At 37.7% G+C, this 10,167-nt stretch overlaps 1 long non-coding RNA gene across 3 annotated transcripts; it reads right to left on the bottom strand.

The window, feature by feature from the left end:
* Nucleotides 1-336: 336 nt before the first annotated feature.
* Nucleotides 337-9,963, bottom strand: LOC114273529 (uncharacterized). Of its 3 annotated transcripts, XR_014335369.1 has the most exons (5): nucleotides 9,530-9,963; nucleotides 8,818-8,895; nucleotides 7,919-7,983; nucleotides 1,393-1,470; nucleotides 337-558 (listed from the first exon to the last, which is right to left on the bottom strand). It is a non-coding gene; the product is annotated as an uncharacterized LOC114273529 (long non-coding RNA). The 3 variants fall into 3 exon arrangements; XR_014335371.1 differs by lacking the exon at nucleotides 7,919-7,983; XR_014335370.1 differs by lacking the exons at nucleotides 7,919-7,983; nucleotides 8,818-8,895; nucleotides 9,530-9,963 and adding an exon at nucleotides 2,105-2,628.
* Between the last annotated feature and the right edge of the window lie 204 nt (nucleotides 9,964-10,167).

The following is a 10,167-nucleotide window of genomic DNA, read 5'->3' as shown; positions in this document are numbered from 1 at the left end:
TATATGCAAATTAGAGTGAAATTTTTTTTCAAAGAAAGGTACCTTAAATCTCCAAAAAGCACACCAGAAGGGGAAATGGAATGTCACTTTAAGCTCCTTGGCTTACTTAGATTGCAGAGGCTTTCTCCTTGTGGTCTCAGGTCCTCTCACTAACACACAGAACAAGCTAAAACATTAATTAGATTTCTCCATGTAACGACCCAATCTTGGCAAGGCAAAACCCTGCCAAGAGGGTGCACCTCAAACGCTATAGCACCTTTCAATTGCCTATCATATATGAGATGATCTATTCAAAGACAAAAAAATATTATCATGCTACAAGATAGTTCCCAAGCATTTCCTCCCAAAAAAAATATAATACATACTAATCACGAATCCATCAATACATCCAACTTCATAAGCAATTTTTACAATCAACCTCCTTCATAAAAAAAAAGGGTAAGCTTACATCCTAGAATGACCCTAAGCAAAACCTCAACCACAAGATGCCCACCTGTGATCCTTCAAAAAAAATTCTAGTCTTCCAAGTTGAGGCGAGCCACACAAAAGTCTATGAATCTGAAAAAAAAAATTATTTAAAAGAATGAGCTAAAGCCCAATGAGTATACCAATACCATGGAGTTATAAAACTTGCTCCTACCAATAGGGTTCAAAATAAAGATACTAAACATAAGAGCTTAATTGGACTTCAATTTATACAAAATAAAAATAAAAATGATGCAATACAATTTTCATAAAACGTTATCAAGATTTTTCCAAGGAATCTCATAAGGCAGAAAAAAAAACATACATTTGGATAATGAAAGTAAACAAAAATATAACTTTTCAATACATTAAGATTTCCTGTCCATCATACAATCCACTACATAGCCTTAGGGTCGCGTTACCTCGCGACTTAGGTGGTGACGGTACCGTTACCCAGAACATAACCATAGGAGCATAGCTCATGTCATCGTAGCACTTCAATTCTTGTTTCAATGTTTCGGTCCCCAGGACCCCTTATACATACAACGACCCTTATGGTCCTTAAAACATTTCGGTCCCCAGGACCCCAAAGCATTTTGGCCCTTGTGGCCCCAAAGGCTATATTCGGTTATATGATCAATAAAATAAATACCCTCACATAACATTTCACTGTCATTCAATCATCATCATCATAAAATTTGAAAGACTCAACTTAAATAAATTCTCATAAAAAAATTAATGCTTCATTATACAAATGAAATCGTATCTTTATTAAAACTCAACCCTTGGCCTCAATAAATTTATAGATTTCCTTTTTATACATATATCATGATGAAATGTATCATTCACTTCCTTTAATTCAAAAATTATTTTCAAACTTTGTAATAAAGATAGAGGTAAGGTAATTTCCATGGTAAGTATACTCACCTCCAAAAATAGCAAAAGTGTAGATTTGAAACTCTACAAATTAATTTCCAAGAGGTGGAGAGATGCCTTCCTCCAATCCTAACAATTAGTAAATAGGATCTCAAATTAGGAAAAGCTTTCAATGAAAATTACAACATCTACAAAAATGATCCTAAATAAAATTATGCTAAGGAATGGCAAGCTAAAGAACTCCTCCAACTTTAAATCACCCAAACAAATAACTTATCCAATCTCCATAACACCCATCCTTTGAACATCTTTGAGTTAGTAACTTTTTAAATATCCAATCAATTTATATGCACAATACCACCATCAATTTACTACAAAAGTCAAAAATCAACATTTTTGTATAAACTCAACAACTTAAGTAAAATATCTTCAATCACTTATAAAATTCCTCCATAGAACATAGAGATACCCAATCCATCATTTATCAACTCAATTTCAACATATAAATTCCCTAACACCAAAATCCCCAATTTTTACATCACATTCAAACCCTAGATTAACCCAAAAATCTAAATCTCCAAATCAACCATCAAATTGACCATTTTTTTTTTTAAACATGTAAAACATTCATGGAAACTAATTGAGAGTATAAAATTCAACAAGCAAACCCCAAATCATAATAGATCTAAAACACAAAAATTTCATCATCTCTAACTCAAAATATGTAAAACCTTCAACTAAACTTTTAGAGAAAGATTCTTACCAAGTACAAGCCTCTAATCCATCAAGAAAATAAATCCCATGCTTTGATTCTTCAAAAGATTAAGAAAAATCTAGAGTTTGTGCTTCTATTGTGTTATTTTCGGATGGATTCAAGGAGTGCCGACCGGACCCATTTTCCGGCGAGATAAGGTGGCCGGAGGTGGTGGAGATGGTGGGTCAAGGTGGTGGTGTAAGGGTGGAGCAAAGGTGTGGTGTTTGGCCTCCAAGAAAGTAAAGGAAAATGAGAGAGAAAGTAGAGAGAAGTTAGAGAATGAAGAATGAAGAAAAAAAAATCTGCACTTCTAATTTTTTTTTTTTTTTGTGTTGAAATGGGGTGTTTGGTTACACCTACCATCAAGTTTGGAGTTGGGTTTAGATATCCTAAATGGAGTTTAACATAGGAGTGTGTTTGGCTCTAGATGAAAAGTTGGGAATATTATAATTCTACCCCCCTAAAGGAAAATTTCGTCCACGAAATTTATTCGTTTGTTTAGTCTAGTTCATACCTTGAAAAAGATGTGGATATCGAATTTTGATATTATCCTCCCGCTCCCAAGTAGCTTCCTCCAAAGCATGATTTTTCCACAATACCTTTACTAGTGGTATGGTCTTGGAACGTAGTACTTGATCCTTCATGTCCACAATCTCTATGGCTTCCTCTTCATAAGACAAATCATCCTTGAGTTGGATTGGTTGGAAATCTAACACGTGTGATGGGTCAGGCATGTACTTCTTCAATGTGGATACATGAAACACATTGTGAATGCGAGATAGACTAGGTGGTAAGGCCAAACGATAAGCAGTCTTGCCAATGCGCTCTAATATCTCAAATGGCCCAATATACCTTGGACTTAGTTTGCCTTTCTTACCAAATCGCATCACTCCCTTCCATGGCGAGATTCGTAAAAATACATGATCTCCCACTTGAAATTCCAAATCTCTCCTTCGATTATCTGCATAGCTCTTTTGTCTACTTTGAGCCGCCTTCAACCTTTCTCGAATAATATGCACTTTATTGGTAGTAATTTGAACAATCTCTGGCCCTAACAATTTTCTCTCTCCAACCTCATCCCAACATACTGGAGTTCTACATCTTCGCCCATATAAAGCTTCATAGGGAGCCATCCCAATACTTGATTGATAACTATTATTATATGCAAATTCTATTAAGGTCAAGTGTTCATCCCAACTACCTCGAAAATCTAGGACACAAGCTCTCAACATGTCTTCTAAAGTTTGAATTGTCCTCTCGGATTGCCCGTCGGTTTGGGGGTGAAAAGCTGTACTGAATCTCAGTTTAGTACCCAAGGCATTTTGAAGACTAGGCCAAAAGTGGGATGTGAAGCGCGAGTCTCTGTCTGAAACAATAGATACCGGCACACCATGCAATCTCACAATTTCATCCACATAAATTTTTGCTAATCGATCAAGTGAAAAGTTTTTCTTAGTAGCCAAAAAGTGTGCAGATTTGGTCAACCTATCCACAACAACCCAAATAGAGTCATGCCCCTTCTGTGTGCGAGGCAGGCCCGAAACAAAATCCATGGCAATATGCTCCCATTTCCATTCAGGTATAGGAAGAGGTTGAAGTAAACCAGCTGGGCATTGATGCTCTGTTTTAATCTGCTGACATACCAAACACCTTGACACGAATTCTGCTATTTCTCTCTTCATATTTAGCCACCAATAACTTTCTCTTAAATTTCGATACATCTTTGTACTCCCCGGATGCATTGCATAAGGTGAATTATGGGCCTCATCTAATATCTCCCTTTTTATCTCGGGCTCATTTGGAACACATAACCGATTTTTAAACATCAACACACCATCTTCTTTAATAATAAAGTCTAACAGAGTACCATCTTTCACTCGAGCTCGGGTCTTCTCCAAAATTGAGTCTTTCCCTTGGGCTTCTCGAATGCGATCCACTAACAAAGGTCTCACTTTAATTGTAGCTAACAAGGATCCCGACTTCCCAACTGCTAGATCAACTCCAATAGATTTTATTTCATGTAAGAGACTAAATTGAATGCCCTGAATGTGAGTTAATTTCCCTGTAGATTTTCGGCTAAGAGCATCGGCCACCAAATTAGCTTTTCCTGGGTGATAATTAATGGTGCAGTCATAGTCCTTAATCAGTTCAACCCATCTCCTTTGCCTCAAATTTAAATCCCTCTGTGTGAATAAATATTTCAAACTCTTATGATCAGTATATATCTCACATTTTTCCCCGTATAAATAATGTCTCCACAACTTTAAAGCAAAAACAACCGCTGCGAGCTCTAAATCATGGGTGGGATAATTGCGTTCATGGTTCTTCAATTGTCTAGATGCATAGGCCACTACCTTTCCATGTTGCATCAACACACAACCGAGCCCTTGATGAGAGGCATCACTATAAACAATAAATCCTTCACCACTTAACGGAATAGTAAGCACTGGGGCAGAAGTTAATCGCTTCTTTAATTCTTGAAAACTCTTTTCACAATTCTCCGTCCACTCAAATTTGGTATTCTTACGGGTCAAACGTGTTAATGGTGCCGCAATCAATGAAAACCCCTCTACAAATCTACGGTAGTAGCCTGCCAACCCTAAAAAGCTCCTCACCTCGGTCACGTTAGTAGGACGATCCCAATTCACCACAGCCTCTATTTTCTTCGGATCCACAAAAATACCTTCACCCGAAATCACATGCCCCAAAAATACGACACGATCTAACCAAAACTCACATTTGCTAAACTTCGCATACAACTTCTTTTCTCGTAAGGTCTGCAATACCACCCGCAAGTGTTGTTGATGATCCTTTTGACTCCTGGAATAAACAAGTATGTCATCAATAAATACAATCACAAATTGGTCAAGGTATGGTTGGAACACTCTATTCATAAGGTCCATAAATGCGGCGGGGGCATTAGTTAGACCAAAAGACATAACAAGAAATTCATAATGGCCGTAGCGAGTTCGAAAAGCAGTTTTCGCTATGTCTTCTTCCTTAATCTTAAGTTGGTGATACCCTGATCTGAGATCGATTTTGGAGAACACACATGCTCCCTGAAGTTGATCAAACAAATCATCTATACGCGGCAAAGGATACTTATTACGCACCGTGACCTTATTCAACTGCCGATAGTCAATGCACAATCTCATGGTGCCATCTTTTTTCTTCACAAATAACACAGGTGATCCCCAAGGCGAGACACTTGGCCTAATGAAGCCTTTATCCAATAACTCTTGCAATTGTATCTTAAGCTCCTTAAGTTCCATTGGGGCCATACGGTAAGGTGCACTAGAAATTAGGGCAGTTCCAGGAATTAAGTCAATAGCAAACTCAATTTCTCGATCTGGGGGTAATCCAGGTAGTTCATCAGGAAAAACATCTATGAAGTCACACGCAATTGGTATATCCTCCAATCTTGGACCACTCAATTCGGAGTCAATCACATAGGCTAAGTATCCTTGGCACCCCTTCTTAAGCATTTTTCTAGCGGTAATAGCAGAAATAACATAAGATGGGGACGCACATCGATCTCCACAAAATCTAAATTCAGGTTCCCCAAAATTGGAAAATACTACCTCTTTCCTATAACAATCCACCGAAGCATGGTAAGAAGCCAACCAATCCATTCCCAAAATCAAATCAAAATCAAGCATCTCTAAAGGCAATAAATCCGCTACCATCTCCCTATCTCCCAACTGTAATACACAACCTCGATATACCTCCTCAATTATAACACAATCCCCAATAGGAGTAGTAATGGATAAGCAATAGCCTAGAGGTTCAATAGGTTTATCAGCATGCAAAGAAAATGATAGAGATACAAAAGAATGTGTAGAACCCGGATCAATAAGTACATGTGCCTCCCTACTGAACACATAAATAATACCTGTTACCACCTCCGGATTAGCCTGAGCATCCCGCTGAGTCAAAGGAAAAACTCTCCCCTGCGAGGTTTGTCTATCGGATTGAACACCTCCTTTATTCTGCTTGCCAAATCGAGTCCCAACCTGACCTCCTCCTCGGCTTCCCCCTCGGCCGGCACCTGAAATTTTATTACTACCAACTCCAGTACTAGCAGATAAAGCAGTTCGTGTGCAATCTCTAGCCAAATGTCCGGGTTGTCCGCAATTGAAGCAAGCTCGTGTATCTCCCAAATTAGTCATTTTAGGAACTGTGCAATCTTTCACCAAATGACCCTTCTGGCCACAACGAAAACACAAGTCGGTACCAGCATGACAAACACCTGTATGTGCCCGCCCACATTGCTTGCAAACACTTCGAGTAAACTGAGATGATGTCCCACTAGACTGTCCATGACGCTGATTAGAAATGCTTTGGGTTGGGGTGGGATGCTCTCTATTTTTTTGATATGCACTAGAGCTCTTGACTGAACCATAACCATGACCACCTCTTTTTGACGGTCTATTAAATGTGTTCTCATGATGGGATGAACTAAGGTGGCGCTTCTTCTGTTGTTCCGCTAACTTCATTTCTATGACATCTTCCTCAACTGTTAAGGCTTTATCAACCAAGGTTGAATAGTTAGTTATTCCCAATACTCGGATACGAGATTTGATGTCCAAATCCAACCCATCTGTAAAACGACGACATTTGACCTCCTCATCATCCACAAACGAAGGGGCAAAACGAGATAAAGAAATGAACTTAGCTTCATATTGAGCTACAGTCAAATCCCCTTGCTCTAGCCGAAGGAACTCTCTTTCTTTTTCATACCGATAGGTAGCTGGAAAGTACTTGTCATTGAAAACCTTAGTGAATTGGTTCCAGGTCAATCCTCCGGTGCCACTTGCCGTAAGTAGGCGTTGCGTGGCCTCCCACCAATATTCAGCCTCCTCCACCAGCATAAAACTAGCAAGTGCAACTCGCTGCTCGTCTGATACTTCCATCACAGAAAATATATGCTCTACCCTCCTTAACCAGGCCTCTGCCTCCATAGGATTGGGCGATCCAGAAAATGATGGAGCCCCCAACTTCTTGAACCTCTCAATTGCGGTGAGGCGGTTCTCTGTAGGTTGCACAAATGGCCTTGACTGTGCTGCATTCTGTTGTTCAAGGATGTGAGTCTGCCTCTCCGCTAGGCTAGCCATTGACTCTAAAAGGCGCTGCACACTAGGGTCTAAAAATGCTGGAGCTGTGTCAACCCTTGGTGGTACGACTCTATCTGAATGTCCCACTTCTGGATTGGCACTTGACTCTTGAGTTTGCTCATTATGCGATTCATGTTCAATCTCTTCTTCCTGAACCCGAGGTGGAACTTCATTTCCAACACTAAGATGTGGCTCTCGCTCAGCCTCAAGTACTTCCACAAGGGGGCGACTCTTATGAACTCTTCGCCTTGCCATACCCGCCTGTATAACAAGACAATTAAAACTTAGAATACTAGATCGCTATTAAACATCATCACTAATCGAATTACTAACTACAATATCCTATCAACTTTAATTCTAAAATAACTAGTCTACAGATTCATAACCAAATGCTCTGATACCAAAAATGTAACGACCCAATCTTGGCAAGGCAAAACCCTGCCAAGAGGGTGCACCTCAAACGCTATAGCACCTTTCAATTGCCTATCATATATGAGATGATCTATTCAAAGACAAAAAAATATTATCATGCTACAAGATAGTTCCCAAGCATTTCCTCCCAAAAAAAATATAATACATACTAATCACGAATCCATCAATACATCCAACTTCATAAGCAATTTTTACAATCAACCTCCTTCATAAAAAAAAAGGGTAAGCTTACATCCTAGAATGACCCTAAGCAAAACCTCAACCACAAGATGCCCACCTGTGATCCTTCAAAAAAAATTCTAGTCTTCCAAGTTGAGGCGAGCCACACAAAAGTCTATGAATCTGAAAAAAAAAATTATTTAAAAGAATGAGCTAAAGCCCAATGAGTATACCAATACCATGGAGTTATAAAACTTGCTCCTACCAATAGGGTTCAAAATAAAGATACTAAACATAAGAGCTTAATTGGACTTCAATTTATACAAAATAAAAATAAAAATGATGCAATACAATTTTCATAAAACGTTATCAAGATTTTTCCAAGGAATCTCATAAGGCAGAAAAAAAAACATACATTTGGATAATGAAAGTAAACAAAAATATAACTTTTCAATACATTAAGATTTCCTGTCCATCATACAATCCACTACATAGCCTTAGGGTCGCGTTACCTCGCGACTTAGGTGGTGACGGTACCGTTACCCAGAACATAACCATAGGAGCATAGCTCATGTCATCGTAGCACTTCAATTCTTGTTTCAATGTTTCGGTCCCCAGGACCCCTTATACATACAACGACCCTTATGGTCCTTAAAACATTTCGGTCCCCAGGACCCCAAAGCATTTTGGCCCTTGTGGCCCCAAAGGCTATATTCGGTTATATGATCAATAAAATAAATACCCTCACATAACATTTCACTGTCATTCAATCATCATCATCATAAAATTTGAAAGACTCAACTTAAATAAATTCTCATAAAAAAATTAATGCTTCATTATACAAATGAAATCGTATCTTTATTAAAACTCAACCCTTGGCCTCAATAAATTTATAGATTTCCTTTTTATACATATATCATGATGAAATGTATCATTCACTTCCTTTAATTCAAAAATTATTTTCAAACTTTGTAATAAAGATAGAGGTAAGGTAATTTCCATGGTAAGTATACTCACCTCCAAAAATAGCAAAAGTGTAGATTTGAAACTCTACAAATTAATTTCCAAGAGGTGGAGAGATGCCTTCCTCCAATCCTAACAATTAGTAAATAGGATCTCAAATTAGGAAAAGCTTTCAATGAAAATTACAACATCTACAAAAATGATCCTAAATAAAATTATGCTAAGGAATGGCAAGCTAAAGAACTCCTCCAACTTTAAATCACCCAAACAAATAACTTATCCAATCTCCATAACACCCATCCTTTGAACATCTTTGAGTTAGTAACTTTTTAAATATCCAATCAATTTATATGCACAATACCACCATCAATTTACTACAAAAGTCAAAAATCAACATTTTTGTATAAACTCAACAACTTAAGTAAAATATCTTCAATCACTTATAAAATTCCTCCATAGAACATAGAGATACCCAATCCATCATTTATCAACTCAATTTCAACATATAAATTCCCTAACACCAAAATCCCCAATTTTTACATCACATTCAAACCCTAGATTAACCCAAAAATCTAAATCTCCAAATCAACCATCAAATTGACCATTTTTTTTTTTAAACATGTAAAACATTCATGGAAACTAATTGAGAGTATAAAATTCAACAAGCAAACCCCAAATCATAATAGATCTAAAACACAAAAATTTCATCATCTCTAACTCAAAATATGTAAAACCTTCAACTAAACTTTTAGAGAAAGATTCTTACCAAGTACAAGCCTCTAATCCATCAAGAAAATAAATCCCATGCTTTGATTCTTCAAAAGATTAAGAAAAATCTAGAGTTTGTGCTTCTATTGTGTTATTTTCGGATGGATTCAAGGAGTGCCGACCGGACCCATTTTCCGGCGAGATAAGGTGGCCGGAGGTGGTGGAGATGGTGGGTCAAGGTGGTGGTGTAAGGGTGGAGCAAAGGTGTGGTGTTTGGCCTCCAAGAAAGTAAAGGAAAATGAGAGAGAAAGTAGAGAGAAGTTAGAGAATGAAGAATGAAGAAAAAAAAATCTGCACTTCTAATTTTTTTTTTTTTTTGTGTTGAAATGGGGTGTTTGGTTACACCTACCATCAAGTTTGGAGTTGGGTTTAGATATCCTAAATGGAGTTTAACATAGGAGTGTGTTTGGCTCTAGATGAAAAGTTGGGAATATTATACTCCACCTATGCATGCATATATATATATGGTTAGTTTGGAATATTCCTGAAACAGAGGCACATTTGGTCATATAGTTCAACAATCTAAAATCAACAATCCAAAATTCACAATCCGAAATTTCAACCAAACCCATTCATGAAATCAGAAAAAGCCCTAAAAAACCATTTACGAAATCAACAAAAAATGAAAGAAAAAAA

This window comes from Camellia sinensis, chromosome 7, assembly GCF_055761805.1.
Source record: "Camellia sinensis isolate YWXY chromosome 7, ASM5576180v1, whole genome shotgun sequence".
NCBI classification, from domain to species: Eukaryota; Viridiplantae; Streptophyta; class Magnoliopsida; order Ericales; family Theaceae; genus Camellia; species Camellia sinensis.
This window is presented reverse-complemented; position numbering and strand designations above follow the sequence as displayed.